The sequence below is a fragment of the Eubalaena glacialis genome, chromosome 3 (genome assembly GCF_028564815.1).
Source record: "Eubalaena glacialis isolate mEubGla1 chromosome 3, mEubGla1.1.hap2.+ XY, whole genome shotgun sequence".
Classification (NCBI taxonomy): Eukaryota; Metazoa; Chordata; class Mammalia; order Artiodactyla; family Balaenidae; genus Eubalaena; species Eubalaena glacialis.
Window position 1 is genome coordinate 14,596,346 of NC_083718.1, and position 18,363 is coordinate 14,614,708.

Sequence of the window (18,363 nt, forward strand, 5' to 3'; positions counted from 1 at the left end):
GACAATCGTGAGTTTACAAAACAGAGTTTTCAAGCCCTGTTATTAGCCATGGAGACCCCATGAACACCAAAGCCAAGATAAGACTTACCCCAACGAAAAAAAAATGTATATAAAAGATCTTCTGACCCCACTAAGATTTGTTGCCACAGACAAGCTTTGAAATGAACTGTTAGCATTATATCTTCCTTCCCTAATACACACACACATTATTCTTGAGCAAACAGTCAACCTTACTCAAATATAAGAAATAATAAGGAAAAAAAAAAAAGAGCATGAGAAATTTTTGAAATTAAAGAAATAAGCTTAAGCAAAATAACTTGAACAACAAATATTACAACAGAAAACAGAACTTGCTCAAGAATACTACAAAAAATGTTTAAGCTTAGTCATAAAAAATAAAGACAGCATTTCTATGAAGTGAGAAGGAGCTCAAAATAGAGATACAATAGCTCTAAAACAAAAAGAGAAAATTAAAAATGAGCAGTCAGAGCTCAGCATGAAGTTGAAGACAATAAAAAATAGTATAGCAATAAAAGTCATAATTAATGTGTATAAAATAAATATTATAAAAAGACAGAAAATAGCTAGATTTGAGAATCCACACAAAATGAAATGTAAAAGGGCAAAGATATAAAAATGATTATAGAGAAGATCCTAGTAAGTTAGAAAATAAAGAGTGAACATCAGTAAAATAAAGATCCAGAGAAGAAAAACAGAACACAAATGAAATTCGAAAATAAATGTTCAAAGACATAACAGACTCTGTGTCTTATAGCTTCTAACTATCATGTGAATGTGTGTTCCAAAGGCTTTTTAATAATGACACATCTTTATGATCATGTAGTCAAAGAGTACAAGATACTTAGGGGATCAAGATAAGACTAAGCAAATATTGAAATCCCCTGTACTAAATCATAAGCTTTATACAAGTGTATTTGAAAATTGCAATAAAGACACATCCCAATGACTCACACACACACAAAAAGAAATAAATATGCTAATTCCAAGTATGGTCCAAGTTATGACCAGAAATTGCTAGGCAAGCTAAAAGCAAGAAGAACACATAAAGCTTGAGCAATAACTAGAGCTTGCTGCCATGAAATTGGGACTAAAGCCACCAGTGTGAAGTTAGAGCTATTGCCTCCACAGCAAAGTCATAAGGTAAAAGTTAAGACATGCCCAGGTAAACAAAGGCTAAAGGGATTTATTACCACTAGACATCCCTACAAAAAAATGATAAAGGAATATTTCAAGTTGAAACAAAGAGACACTACATTAACTCAAAGCCATGTGAAAATATAAAGTTCTCTATTTAAGATAGACACAAAGACAAGTATAAAGACCAGTATTATCATAATTTTGGTTCATAACTCCACTCGATTATTTTACAGGATTTCAAAGAACAAAGCAGAAAAAGTAATTATAAATCTATGCTAATGGATACACAATATATAAAGATGTAATTTGTAACACAAATAACATAAATTGGGGAGGGAGGCTAAAAAGGAGTAGTTTTTGTATGTGATTCCAGTTGAGTTGTTCCCAGTTTAAAACAGATTGTTATTAATTTAGGGTGTTGTATATAATCTCTATGATAACCAGAAAGAAAATATCTATAGAATATACACAAAAGTAAATGAAATCAACATGTGTTACTACAAAAATCAAATAGACACAAAGGAAGGCAGTAAAAGGAAATAAGGGATAAAAAAAGATATAAAACATACAGAAAACAAATACTAAAATGGCAACAGTAGATTCTTCCCAAATAGTAATTACCTTAAATGTAAATGGATTAAACTCCCCAGGATCTAATTATATACTGTCTATAAGAGACTCATTTTAGATCTAAGGACACACATAAATTGCAAGAGAAAGTATGGGGAAAATAAGTTATTCCATTCAATAGTAACCAAAATAGAACAGGAGTGGCTATTCTAACATCAGACAAAGGAGTCTTTAAGTCAGAAGTGTTACAACGGACAAAGAAGGACAGTATATAATGATAAAAGGATCAACTCACCAAGAAGACATAACAATTTTTTAAAATATTTATTTATTTATTTGGCTGCAGCATGCAGGAATTTTAGTTGGGGCATGCGGAATCTTGTTCCCTGACCAGGGATCAAACCCAGGCCCCCTGCATTGGGAGCACAGAGTCTTAACCACTGGACCACCAGGGAAGTCCCAAGACATAACAATTTTAGACATATAGGTGCCAAGCATCAGAACCCCTAAATATATGAAGCAAACATTGACAGAACAAGAGGGACAAATAGATGGCTCTACAGTAAAAGTAGTAGACTTCAATAGCCCACTTTCAATAGTGGATAGAACAACCAGAGAGAAGATTAATAAGGAAAGAGGAGATTATAGACCAATTAGACCTAACAAGTATATACAGAACACTCCACCCAACAGAAGCAAAACACGTTTTTCTCAAGTGCACTTAGAACATTCTCTAGGATATGTAGAACATTCTCTAGGATATGTTATATGTTATGTCATCAAAAAAACCTTATTAATTTGAAATAATACAATCTTTTCTGATCACAATGAAATGAAACTAGAAATCAATAGCAGAAGAAAAACTGGAAAATCCACAAATATGTGGAACTTAACACACTCTTGAGAAACCAGTGGGTCAAAGTTAAATCACAAGGGAAATTAGAAAATATTTTGAGACAAAGAAAAATAAAATACAGAATACCAAGGCTTATGGAATGCAACAAAAGCAGTTATAAGAGGGAAATTTATAGTTATAAATGCTTACATTATAAAAAAAAATCTAAAATTAACAACTAAATTTGCACCTTAAGTATTAGATAAAGAACACACTAAATCCAAAGCTAATAGAAGGAAGGAAAAAAATAAACATTTGGACAAAGATAATTAAAATAGAGACTAGAAAAACAAAAGAGAAAATTAATGAAGATAAGAGTTTGTTCTTTAAAAACATCCACAAATTAATAAACATTTACACCTTGATTAGCTAAAGAGAAAGAGAAAAGACCAAAATAATTAAAATCAGAAATGAAAGCAGGGCCATAACTACTGATTATAAAGAAATAAAAAGGATTACAATAGAGTACTAAGAGCAATTGTACACACAAATAGGATAACCTAGATGAAAATTTCAGGACAAATTCCTAGAAACATGCAACATACCAAGATTAAATCATAAAGAAATAGGAAATCTGAACAGATCTATAAATAGAAGAAAGCATAAAGGAAATCTTCATGACACTGGATTTGACAATGCTTTCTTGGATATAACACCAAAAGTACAGATAACAAAAGAAAAATAGGTAAATTGGACTACATCAAAATTAACTTTCTGTGTGTCAAATGACACAGTTAATAAAAAGATAACCCATGGAATTTTAAAAAATTGCAAATCATATATCTGATAAGAGATTACTACCCAGAATACATAAAAAACCACTACAAGTCAACAACAACAATAAAAATCATATATCTGATAAGAGGTTTCTATCCAGAATATATAAAGAATTACTACAACTCAAAATGACAATAAAAAAATGGATGAATCTTAAATGCATATTACGTTTAAAATAAAAACAATTTTTAAATGGGCAAAGGACTTGAATAATTATTTCTCTAAAGAAGATACACAAATGTCCAAAAGCAGATGAAAAGATTACCAGTATCACTAACCGTTAGAGAAATGCAAATGAAAACCACAATATCACCTTATACCCATTAGAAGGGCTGTTATTAACAAAAACAAAACAACAACAACAAAACCAGAAAATAAGTTTTAGCAAGGATATGGAGAAACTGGAATCCTGTGCATTACTGGTAGAAATGTAAAACAGTGCAGCTTCTAGGAAAACAGTACTGTATTGTGGTTCCTCTAAAAGAAATAAAACTAGAATTACCATATGATCCAGACATTTCTATTCTGGAGCATATACCCAAAAGAATCTAAAGCAGGAACTCGAACAGATATTTATACACCCATGTTCTAATAGCATTACTGTTGATAGCCAAAAGGTGGAAGCAACCAAAGTGTCCATTGATGGATGGATAAATAAAACATGGTATATACATGCAATGGACTATTGTTCAGCCTTAAAAAGGAAATTATGACATATGCTACAACACGGACAAACTTTAAGGACATTATGCTAAGTGAATTAAGCCAGTCAGAAAAGTATGAATACAGTATAATACTATAAGATTCCACATACTTGAGGTACGAGTAACCAAATTCACAGTGACAGAGAGTAGAAGGGTGGTTGTCAGGGGCTGGGAGAAGAGGATAGTGGGGAACTTTCATTTAATAGATGCAGAGTTTCCGTTTTCCAAGATGAAAAGAGTTCTGGAGATGGATTATGGTGATGGTTGCACAACAGATGCCCTTAAGGCCACCAAACTGTACACCTAAAAGTGGTCAAAATGGTAAATTTTGTGCTATGTATATTTTACAATTTTTTTAAAAGCAAAATGAGTTATTAAGTCATGAAAAAGCATGGGTAAATCTTAAATACATATTGCTATGTGAAAGAAGCCAGCTATATACACTGTGATTCCAATGATATTTGACATTTTGGAAAAATAAAATCTATAGAGATGATTAAAAAATAATCTGTTTCAAGGAGATTGGGTGGAGAGGAAGATGGTTGAATAGGTGAAGAATAGTAGGATTTTAGGACAAGAAAACTATTCTGTATGATACTGGGTAAACCACAGGAAGTTCCACCCACTGGGAGGATTCCCTGTACCACTGCTTTCCAGGGCTTCTCCTGAGTGGGGTTGTATGGAGTGGCCATCCACTCTTAGTTCATGCCAGTGTATCATGCAGGTACATCCGTAATTCAGGCCTGAGTTTTTTCTTCTGTTAGTTAGTCATAGGGAACTCTACATATGGTCAAGCCTATCAGTTAAGGAAGGATCCAGAACACAGAGCAGGTATGATGGAAGTCTAAGCTACCAACCAGTGCTGTTTACTCATTCCTTCTGACCCTGCTTAGTCCCAGTCTTTACAGGCCATTTCCATTTTCAGGCGAATGCTGCTGTGCACATCCAATTTTAGGTTGGGTAGATGAGGTAATACTCAGTTCATAGTGGGCAACTGGGGGTGCATAGTCACTTTGTTACAGGAACAAAACACGCTGATTTTCCATGAACAAAATTTGTTACCAGAAGAGGAGACAGATGCCCTTTCTGAAAACCCCAAGGAGTCTGGCTCTTAAGCTAGTATTGAAATTGCTGTACAGCATCTACCACAGACACTTGGGACTTCTGACTCATATGCCCAAGTGTCAGAGGAGCTTGAATTGCAGCCTCTGTTTCATGCAGACCCATTTTCTTGCTCTAAGACATAAGAACTAGCAGTCTTTGGGATGTCCAGAAAGTAGGCTAGAGTCAAATGACAAATGAGATGTGAGGGGAGGGATGGAGTGGGAGGTTGGGGGTAGAAGATATAAGCTGTTACACAGAGGATGGATAAACACCAAGGTCCTACTGTACAGCACAGGCAACTATATTCAATATCTTGTGATAAACCATAATGGAAAAGACTATAAAAAAGAATGTAAATATATGTATAACTGAATCACTTTGCTGTACGGCAGAAATTAACACATTGTAAATCAACTATACTTCAATTTAAAATTAAAAAATTAAAAATTAAAAAAACTAAAAAAAAAAAAAAATTCAAAGAAGCCCAGCAAGTATTATACCTCTTTTTCCTGCGGTTGGTGATTCCAAGCACATCAAATTCTCTCTCATTTTTGAAGGGCATCTCAAATTGCCATAGACCACTGGCCCTTCAGAAACGTCACAACTGTGGCATGGCCCTCAATTTTCACTGAGGTTATATCTCAACCTCTCGCACACATATCTTACCAAAGCTTCTAGGAGGTTTGCTCTCTCCTGGTCATCAGTTCCCTTTGGCATAATATCATAAATGTAATGAACCAGTGTGACGTTCTGTTGGATATCAAGATGATCAAGATAGCACTCAACTATATTAAGAAAGAAAGCCAGCGAACTGACATAGTCTTGAGGCAACACAATAAAGGAAGACTTGTCTCTGCCATATAAAGGCAAAAGGCTTCTGCTTTTCTTTCACAATAGGTACGAGGTAAGGTCAAAACATTTGGGGATTCATACACAAGCTGTCAGGACAGACGCTGATCAGCGCCAGTAAAGATATCACATCTAGAGCCACAAATACTGGCATTACCACCTGATTAAGTCATCTTAAGATACAATCACTCTCCATGACTCATGGTTTATGCTCAGGGCAAAAAGGCAAAATTAAGGATGTGTGATTGGAAACACCAGTCCTGCATAATCTCGTCAATTCCCCTCTGAGTTGTGATATTCTTTTGGCAGGAGCAGAGACAGTTCCAGGAATATCCACTTAGCAATTCATGTTATAATAGTTCCTCACTCTATGGATAAGGGAAACAACGTGAATATTTTGCTAGAGAGTGAGCAAATCTTTTTCCACTAAACATTCTGGACCTGGAGAAAAAGTCAGATACTGGGACAACAGTCCCACTGGAAGCACAGTCAGGATAAACCAGAAACTAAGAGAAAAGAGGTGGGGGTGGGACTTCCCTGGTGGCGCAGTGGTTAAGAATCCACCTGCCAATGCAGGGGACACGGGTTCGAGCCCTGGTCCAGGAAGATCCCACATGCCGCAGAGCAACTAAGCCCCTGCGCCACAACTACTGAAGCCCGCGCGCCTAAGAGCCCGTGCTCCGCAACAAGAGAAGCCACCGCAATGAGAAGCCCATGCAGCCCCCCGCTCGCCACAACTAGAGAAAGTCCGCGCGCAGCAACGAAGACCCAACGCAGCCAAAAATAAATTAAATAAATAAATTTATTTAAAAAAAAAAAAAGATGTGGGGTTGACAAGGAATACGGTGGTTGCCACAAATGAAAGTGAAACTTCTCTGAGCATGTTTTTATAGCTTTTAAAATTTACGAACCATGTATATGTTTTACATTTTTTTCAATTAAACAGAAAAGAAAAAATTATAAAACTTATTACAGAGAGAAAGAAATAAAACCAAATGCACACCAAAATAAGAGTATAAGAACAGAAAGAAATAGTTTAAATCAAGCACCTTATGAACAAATACTTTGAAGCATACTAAGGACAAACAGAACTGCAAAAAAGAAAATGTCTTGAACTCAGTAGTTTTGGCAGTGGTGGTGTCTGTGTAATAATCTGAAATTATTGTATGAGCATACTAGGATAAAGCAAATCAATATATATATATACACATATATATGTATATATGTGTGTGTGTGTGTGTGTGTGTGTGTTTTCAAGCAGCTTTCTCCTGTAAAAGAAGACAGACACGAATATGGAATGGGATAGGTGAGGAAGAAACGTGTACTGTTGAATTTGAATTGGAAATATCAGCATAGGATCATGATCAATAATAATAATGATGACAAAAATAATAATAATCTCCAAGCTCCGTTTGCTACAAGCAATGTCACGTAACAGCAATGAGCATATGTAGGTCCCAGAACTTGATTTCTAAATACCATTCCACTCTGAAAAAAAAAAAAAAAAAAAAAAGACTCCTTGGAAAACTAACTGGGCCAAGAAAATTATCCTAAGGGTCCACAAATAAACCTGACAGTACTATAAATTTTAGCATTAAGATTGGATGATAATATTAAATTCTTTGGAATAATTAGATGCAGATTTAAATAGCATGTTGGTGATTGTCTAGTGGTGATCAGAATTCATTTCTCTCTTACGTCTATTCTCTCTTTGTATTGCCAGGACAGGAAACTTGGGAAATGCACTTCCAAATACCCTTGGTGCCAGAACTCTGAAGATAATGATGGTGTTTCCGAGGAAATGGACTGGACTGAGTTTGGGGCCCTTCCTTCTCTTGCAGCAGTTGAAGCATAGGCTTTAGCAGCCTGTGCTTCAAACTTTTCAGCAGTCTGGTGACCTCTGCATTCCATGACTCTCCACTGGATTCGGGACTACAGGGTAGCTGTGATGTTGGTGCCACCAACAAACCCCTCAGCTCTGATTGAAGCTTCCATCTGACCTGAAAACCTACTTGTGCCCACCTACTTCCCGCCGACTTCTTTATCTTCAAACCTTCCAATAAATGTCCATAAGTACCACTTCCCTTTGTTAAATTCCCTTCTGCTTGAAAAATCTAGAGTGGTTTATGTCTTCTTACACTGATAGCTAAATGATATAAAGAATTTTTATATTATTTTTATTATTCTTTGGAGAATACATTAAAACATTTAGAACCTATTAATAAATTAGGACTTCTGAAAATTTTTCTCTGACCTGATCTTGCAAGTCTACAATAATGAGTTTATTTCCTCTAAAGAAAGGATCATAGTTTATTCTCGTAGAAACATCAGTTATCATAATAAAAAGTATCCACTAAAATCTTCCAAAGATCACACTCATACTGGAAGGTAGATTTTAAAATATTTCATGGTGTGGGAACACTACATTCTAGATAATTCCTCTTGTGGACACCACCACTGTCATCATATGTCTCACTCTCCCCCAGCTGCAGCTGCTACAGAACCACTGTCTGGGCCATGACTACAACTGCTACCACTGCCACCGCCTCCATATACCTTACTCGCCAATATTTCTGAATGCACGCAGTATCCTGATGGACCATCTTTTCAATCCAGATTCACACGTGCCTTACACACATTCACTCTACTGATCCTTGAGGGATTAGGGCCTCCCCGCCTTTTTAAGCCAGTACATAAGACACTGCAGAAAACAAAACTTCTGTAAATGCGCTCAACTCATTAAGTAGATAACTAATGTTTCCTCTATCTGGAATTCCCTTTCTTCCCTTCTTCTGTTGACTGACACCTATTTGCCAGCCGTGATTCAGTCTCGATGTCACGTTCTTAGGATTTTTTCCTCCGTCTCCTGCCCGCCCTGGCATCGTCCAATCCTGTAGTTCCCTGTCCTTACCTCTGTGAATCCATTTAACGTACTTTATTGTTTTCCTGTGTAACTCCCAATGTCCTTAAGGTATAAATATGGTCATAATAGCAGTCAAAGAATATTATGTATCTGTGCCAATTCACTGTAGAGAAAAACATGCTTCCTTGAAATGTTCTAAAATTTACTTAGAAACAAACCAGAAGGTGGAAAAGAGTAGATGAAGGAAAAGTGAAAACAGATTTGGCCATGAATTAGTTAATTGCTGAAAGTGAGTGATGGGTACCGTGGGTTCATCATAATTTTCTCTGTTGCCATTTGTTTGAAATTTTCCATGATAAAAATTTCAGAATCCACCACAAACGATTCCAGGAGTTCTCAGGGAGTATACAGTAATCAAACCCCCTTAGCTACTGCGAGTGTCTGCTCTCTGTTCTCTGAATTGCCATGAGGCTGCCTTCTTAGTCCGACTCAGGCTGTCAGTGGCAAGGGGCCGCTGACGCCTGCCTAGGACATGAACACTGATGGCACATGCAGACGTGTGTGCTAAGGCTGCTGATTCCTGCTGCCCTGGGATCCAGGTGCTGGAAATGATAATGACTGGACCGAGGACAAAGGGTACCGTCTCTATAGATCCTTGTACAACCTCTTGCTTAACTGATGTTAGCACTAGTGAATGACCTGGTGCCACACATATCCAATCAGCATTTTAGCCAAATAGCTTTCTTTTGACTTTCACTTACTCTCCTACTGTAACCACCTCCTAAAAGTCATCTGTGTCTCCCGTAGGACACGAGATGATGGTAACTGGCTTATGGGCTTATCTGAAGGAGAGGTGCTCAAACATGTTCAGAATAATGTTGCCATTTCCTCTCCGACATATACCCACTTTCTTTGAACCCAACTTGTGCTCATCTGACTTCCCTCCTCCTGTAAGTCTATCCTATTATTGAAAAATACACTTTTTAAAATTGCCGTTTCTTCATCCGCTAAAAATTACGCATAACACTCTCCTAACACACTACATGTGTTATTTGAAAACTCTATTATATAATAGTTAAAGGAAAGTAACATGTTTATTTTTTAGTGTATTATACTATAAAAGACTTATTCCAGATAGTATGTGTTTAAACAGTATTTAGTTGGACTTTATTACAAATCATCTGGAAAGACCTATAGGGAAGAACTGGGATAATTACTGTAAATTACATTTGGTGAGCTAGGGTCTTGCTAGGCTTAAACTAATCACTCATTGAGACTTTGTACCTTTGGAAGGATCACTAACTTATTCAGGCCACCAAGGTACTATTTACTGTTTTTATTACTCCTGAGTCCCTGAAGCTAAACAGGTAATAAAAAAATCAACAAACAAAGGCTTTCTTTCCCACTCATCTGCTATAAATGATTTTACCTTTTATTTCTTGCCATTTCCTCAGGCAAATACAGAATCCAAATGTGATTAATACATAGATTTTTTTATGAAACGAATTTTAATTTTGATTAGCTCAAAACTGTCCTGTGTTATTAAACATTTGTAGCTGAGCTTAGAGACCTTTGGAAAGGGATTTTTTTTAATGAAAGAAAATTACACAAAGGCAGAAAAATAGATTTGCTTTCTCCTTTGTGGCTTCCTACATCTGAGATTTCAATCCCCCAAAGAATCACTTCAGTATAACTCAAACTTTTATTCAGGCAATGTTATTTTTATCTACTTTTTCCAACCATTTTTTTTAGTGTTTATTTTTCTTATTTTTTACTACATTTCCATGGACCTTTAGCAGAGAGGCTTTGTGTAATACTGAAACTTCACTTTCATAGGCTACCATAAATAAGACTATTGCATTAATCTGAAATGTGTACATCATTTTAGCATTTAGAGCAGCACTGCCCAAGAGAAGTTTCTAAGATGATAGAAATGGTCTGTATCTGTGATATGGTAGTCATCAATCATACATGGCTATTTAGTTCCTGAAATGTAACTAATGCAACTGAGGAACTAAATTTTTCATTTTATTTTAATTAATTTAAATTGAAATAAACACATGTGACTAGTGGCTACCATACTGAATAGCACAAGCATAGAACATAAAGAACCAAACTTCAAATGGCAATAATAACACTCCTAAAAGCCCAGCTCTGCCATCAACTTGCCGTGGGGTCCTACGATAAAGATTTCGTGACCCAAGGAAGAACAGGGCTTCCTAAGAAACATTATGCTCTCAATCTCATGGCAACAGGGGCAGCCCACACCTTTCACTGCTTCCTATTCTCTTTATTGGCTTTGGGGTCTCCACAGAAAATGTATATGGTTTATGAAGACACAGCATACACTGAATGACACACCACAAAAACAAAACCCGTATATATGCTGTCTACTAGAGACCCACTTCAGACCTAGGGACACATACAGACTGAAAGTGAGGGGATGGAAAAAGGAATTCCGTGCAAATGGAAATCAAAAGAAAGCTGGAGTAGCAATACTCGTATTAGACAAAATAGACTTTAAAATAAAGACTGTTACAAGAGACAAGGAAGGACTCTACATAATGATCAAGGGGTCAATCCAAGAAGAAGATATAACAATTATAAATATATATGCACCCAACATAGGAGCACCTCAATATATATGGCAAATGCTAACAGCCATAAAAGGGGAAATCAACAGTAACACAATAATAATGGGGGACTTTAACACCCCACTTACACCAATGGACAGATCATCCAAACAGAAAATTAATAAGGAAACACAGGCCTTAAATGACACACTAGACCAGATGGCCTTAATTGGTATTTATAGAGCATTCCATCTGAGAGCAGCAGACTACCCTTTCCTCTCAACTGCACATGGAACATTCTCCAGGATTTGACCACATGGTGGGCCACAAAGCGAGCCTCGGTAAATTTAAGAAAACTGAAATCATATCAAGCATCTTCTCCAACCACAACACTATGAGATTAGAAATCAATTACAGGAAAAAAAACCTGTAAAAAACACAAACACATGGAAGCTAAACAATACGTTACTAAACAACCAATAGATGACTGAAAAAATCAAAGAGGAAATCAAAAAATGCCTAGAGACAAATGACAATGAAAACACCATGATCCAAAACCTATGGGATGACATGTCATCCACAGTTGCTTTCACACTTGTTTATATCCCTATGGGTAGGGCAACTAAATGGTACTTGGTACCATGACCTACCCGACAAAAAATAATGGAAAGCTGATGCATAAAATTCAGACCATTTAAAAAAAATAACTTGTTTTGGTTTTTTTTTTAATCAAGAAGAGAAAATCATTGTCTTCATAATTGGCTTGACACAATTATGTAGACTTGTCCTCTGAATACTCAGCAAAGTAGATTTTTTGTCGTTGCTTTTTGGGGTTATTTCCTTTTGGCTTTTTTTTTTTGCTTTTTGCTTTAATAATACTATAGTTAAAAATTCTGACTGTTAACAAGTCTTTGGAGAGGGTTTATTAACTTCAGGAAACAATCTTTCATTAAAGCTATCCTCACCATAATTGCCATAAAATGCTACTATTATCACCCCATGTCCAAGCCAGCTGTTGTTAAGACAATACTGAGTTTTCAAGTACATCAAATACTACATATAACACAACTGAGATCCAAGGGCAAATGATATTAGAAAGGCAAATGTGCTATACAAATTGTAATGCTGTATCAAGGGCACATATTTATTTTATAGCTGTTGGCATGTTTTTTAGACCTTTTGAATTTGATAACTACTTACACGCTGGGACAGTTTAGTGACATTAAGTATTTTTATATTTAAAAGTCCCCAAATGTTTACACCACAAACACTGTGCAATACTATGGTTATAACCGTAAAATTAATTTGGTAATTAAACAGTCAAGTTTAGCATAGTAATGTCAAGCACAAATTATAAATGTTCTCGTTAGCTTTCTAAACTGGTACTTTATTAAACAGCATGGAAAACCTGGGCAAACTAACATTGCAATGAAAAAATCAATAGACATTCCTGACCTTTCTCCCCTACCAGTTCTGACATGACGAGTTATACCAACATGGACTTTTTAAACACACCACTGTTTAAAGGAAAAGGATGTAAAGAAAACTTGAGAGAAATAATTAGAGAACTGCTGAAGTGGAACAATTAGGTTTGCAGCTGCTGAGCATTTACAACCAAATTTTATTTTATTTTTCTCAGTAATTGTATTTCTCTTTTTTTAAATTTGTCAGAAGTACACATTGAATTTATAAAGCCGATGTTTGGCACTGATTTTTTTTTAAGTGTGAGTTTATCTTCTCTTCCATAGTTAAACATCTTGTATGTGCCAGGCATGCCTACCTTCTCTTTCCCCTACTACCTGACCCCCAACTAGAGCCTTTGTTCTCATCATCTGGCAATGAACTTCTTCTTCAAGGTCACCTCTTACCACATAGAAGGGAGTTATAACGATCCACTTTCTCCCTAACCTCTAAAACTTAATCACTCTCTCCATCTCAAATGACTTTTTATGGTGCTTATGATGCTAAGTCACTCAGGGTCATTTTCCAATCACTCTAATATAACAAGAAAAATGACTTTCAAATATGTAACTATTGTACTTTTTTTTAAGTCTTCCTTTCCCAAGGTTTTCTCGAAAAGAGGATGAGGGCAAATCTTGCCCCCAAAACAACTCTTTGGTCAGCTTGGGGTTCACTTTAAGGTAGCAAGAAAGCTTTCTGGACTTCCTTAGCAAGATGGCAGTCATGAGAACCTGGCTTTGTCAAGAGAGAAAAACGGATTTCTTAGTGCATTAGTTCCTGTTTAAGATAACATGTACTCAGCCTGATGACTAGATCATTGATATAAGGTAGGTAGATGGGCCTCAGCAAAAAGAGGAAGGGGGGCATTGTGAAAGGAATGAAGACAAAGAGGAGATAAACCTGGAGAGCAGTGCATAACGGTTTAAATGAGGAGCTAATCTTACCCAGTAGTTATTAGGCCCATGACCTTAGGCAAATTATTCTGAGACTCAGTTTCCTCATTATCATTCCTATTATTATCTAATGATAATGGCTACCTTTTAAAGTCATTTTCTCATAAGATGGTTGGCAAGATTAAATGCTAAAGCAATTAAAAATAACACACTTCAACTCTGCCTGATACACAGGAAATGCTCTGTAGTGTTGGTCAAATACATTTATGTCTATATCTCTCCATTTTCTGGGCCTGATTCCTGGAGAAGGGAGGTGTGTTAAGGGAGATACCTCTCACTTAAGACCCTGGGGACTTGCCTCAGAGGTGGCTCCTACACCAGTCTGAGTCTGCAGGATGCTACTTGAGAGTGATCTTGGCAGGACAGCATGGCTACCTCAGGGAGGAACTGGGTTAGCTTACTCCCGGGGGGTGCTCTTGGGGCCAGACATGGACAGCACCTGGAGGGCCACAGACACTGAAAGGAGGAGGCCTGGAAATGAGCCAAGGTACTGGCTGGGCCACTGGCTCCAGGAGGGTCACTATCACAAGGGTAAAGCAGTTCCCACCCAAGATCCCAATCCAACCTCACAGGGTCCACAGAACCAGCAAGAGCCAAGGATGGGGGGTGCGGGGAGAAAGATGACTAGCTGGGTCTTGACCCTTCTAAGAGAGAGAAAAATAGGTCACAAGTTACATTAGCCCCAAACGCACATAGAGGGTAAAGTAGAGTGCTTAGAACTAGGGACTGTGAGGCATGCACGGGCCATCGGGACTGAAGGAGGAACAAAGGAATTAAGCGATCATGTACATACCGAATACTGAATGAACTCCAGCCCTTTTCCCCTGTTATGTTGTCAGAATCCCGGATGCAGAAGCATCCAGGCAGAAATTGAAAAACACTTTCTTGGAGACTACAACCAGACCAAGATTAAAGACCTAAATATACTGACCAGCCAATAAATACACTGAGCAACACATACACTGAACATCCAATGGGTTGTTATCACATACACAAAACAAGCCTATTCAGAATACTCTATAAGATCATACTGAAAACACTCCCCCACCACACACACACATATTTGTGACTTCCAGTCAGCTTTTCCACATTCTTAAATATGAGAAGACAAAAAGTATGATCAAACATCTTAAGAAAGCTTGTAATATGTAAACTATAGACAATTCCAAACAAGTAAAAAAAAAAAACATAATCCATCTTACAGGAAAAAGGAATTATCTTCAAAAGTAAGAACATTATTACTAACACTATCAGTGAGAGGAAAGATGATCATTTATCCCTGGTGCAGGATTGGTACAGGAATAAAGAACAAAACATTCAGAGAAAAAGAAAAATCTTTTGCAATTTAAAAACATCACAGTATAGTTTAAAATTCTAATAGGAGATTAGGAAGATAAAATTGAGGAAATCTCCCAGAAAGAAAAGCAAACCATCAAAGAGGTAGAAGAAAAAGAACAATAGAAAAGTACAAGGAGTTCTAGAAAAACAGAGAAAATCAAGGGGAGGAATTTATCAGGGAAATAATTTGGGAAATTTCTGCAGAAGTGACAAACATTAGTTGCCAGACTGAATGCCTAGCACAATGGATGGAAACAGACCTATATATTGTGAGTTTTGTAAATGCTGAGGGTAAAAAAGATTTTATAAGTTATGGAGAGAGAGGAAAAAGAACACTCAGATCATATATAAAGTATCAAGAATCAGAATGACTCTAACTGTAGCATGAAAATTGAGAAGATAATGGAGCTTCAAGTTATAAAGAAAATTCTAAACCCAACAAATAGTCCATAGTCAAATAATGCATTCAAACATGCACAGTCTTGAAAAATTTATCTCCCATGTACCTTTTCTTAAAATGCCACTGAGGATGTATTCCACTGGGACTATTGGGTGGGCCAATAGTTTCATTCAGTTTTTTCCATAAGGTGGCTCTAGTAGCACTTAGTTGTCTTTAACTTCATTCAAAACAATTTTGTTAGATTGTGACATCTGTCATATCAGCGCGCATTTAAAAAAAGATATCTAAATTGGCGAATTTTTGTGTAGCCATTTTAATTTTGAAGATGGAGGGAAAAAAAGCAATGTTTTCGGTAAATTATGCTTTATTATTTCAAGAAAGGTAAAAACACAACTGAAACGCACAAAAGGATTTGTGCAGTATGTGGAGAAGGTGCTGTGACTGATCGAATGTGTCAAAAGGGGTTTGCGAAGTTTCAGGCTGGAGATTTCTTGCTGGACATTGCTGGGTAGACCAGTTGAAGTTGATAGCGATCAAATCGAGACATTAATTGAGAACAATCAATGTTATACCACGCGAGAGACAGCCAACATACTCAAAATATCCAAAGTATTGAAAATCATTTGCACCAGCTTAGTTATGTGAATCGCTTTGATGTTTGGGTTCCACATACGTTAAGCGAGAAAAACCTTCTTGACCATGTTTCCACATGCGATTCTCTAATGAAACGTAATGAAAACGTTCCGTTTTTAAAACAAATTGTGACAGGCAATGGAAAGTGGATACTGTACAACAACGTGGAACAGAAGAGATCGTGGGGCAAGCGAAATGAACCACCATCAACCACACCAAAGGCTGGTCTTCATACAAAGAAGGTGATGTTGTGTATATGGTGGGATTGGAAGGGAGTCCTCTATTATGAGTTCCTTCCGGAAAACCAAACGATTAATTCCAACAAGTACTGCTCCCAATTAGAATGACTGAGGGACTTCCCTGGAGGCACAGTGGTTAAGAATCCGCCTGCCAATGCAGGGGACACGGGTTTGAGCCCTTTTCCTGGAAGATCCCACGTCGCGGAGCAACTAAGCCCACGAGCCACAACTACTGAAGCCCAAGCACCTAGAGCCCGTGCTCCACAACAAGAGAAGCCCGCACACCACAACGAAGAGTAGCCCCCACTCACCGCAACTAGAGAAAGCCCACGTGCAGCAACGAAAACCCAACGCAGTGATAAATAAATAAATAAATAAATAAATAAATAAATAAATAATCACAGTACCATAAATGATCAAAATGATAATCCTGAGTATTATTTTTTAAAGTACACTACTTAAAAAAAAAACAACTGAAAGTGGCACTCGATGAAAATCGTCCAGAATTAGTCAACAGAAAACATAATCTTCCATCAGGATAATGCAAGACAGAGTGTTTCTTTGATGACCAGGCAAAAACTGTTACAGCCTGGCTGGGAAGTTCTGATTCATCTACTATATTCATCAGACATTGCCCCTTTGGATTTCCATTTATTTCGGTCTTTACAAAATTCTCTTAATGGAAAACATTTCAATTCCCTGGAAGACTGTGAAAGGCACCTGGAACAATTCTTTGCTCAAAAAGATAAAAAGTTTGGGGAAGATGGAATTATGAGATTGCCTGAAAAATGGCAGAAGGCAGTGGAACAGAAAGGTGAATACATTGTTCAATAAAGTTCTTGGTGAAAATGAAAAATGTGTCTCTTATTTTCACTTAAAAAACCGAAGGCACTTTTTGGCCAACCCAATAGAACACAAACCAAGACAGAGGAAGACATGGGCTACAGAAAGAGGAGAGAGGCCGTAAAAAGGATACGTCAATGGAATTCCCGGGAAAATGGAGAAGGGAGAGCCCAAAACTGACAGATGCACATCAATGATATATAGGGTGATGGGTCCAGATTAGAACACTGTGACTCAAGAAACAGATGGGATGAGGGTTATCACCAAGATCCCCATTGCCATTGTGGGTACCATCTTTATAACCTCAAAACAAAATGGCTTGATGAATTTCACTCAGATGCATATCTGCACTTAACTTGACCTAGTGTTGAAGTTCCTCCTCTCTTTTTTATGTCCTGCTGCCTGGATCTGTTGATAATGCTCATTTCTCTCTCCCTCAAAGCAAGTAGTCATCACTGAACTGTATATAAGAACAAAAGGTAGACCATGGGAACGTAGAAGCAGGAGACTCCATAACACTTCTGGACTTCAGTACCTGGCCTGTATTCTAGACCTGTCAGATGACCCAGTTTTACTAAGACTTATGTTTCTTAGGACCATTTCAGGTCTGCATCCACTGACTTCCCCATTGACTGAGAGTTAAGAGTTTTATTAAACTCTCAAAGAAGCTGAAGTCAGACTATGATGCAGAAGCTCCATTCAGCTTCTCTTCTTCTGGACCCTTCTTCTAACAGTGGTGCTGTTGTTATTCCCTTTTGCAACTAGGTTTGTCTTTGCCACATATTTTTCAAAATTAAATATTATATTATATTATTTAAGTTTATGTACATGGGCAGAAACACAAACAAGGAAAGAATAAAAAAGATGAGAAAATTTTGGACAAGGGCACATGGGCACTCCTGAGATACTACAATGATCAATTTCTTATCTAAAGTAGGAAAGATGTTGAGTGTATTACCACTTTACTACTATTAATTTGCAAACTACATGTATACAGTATGAT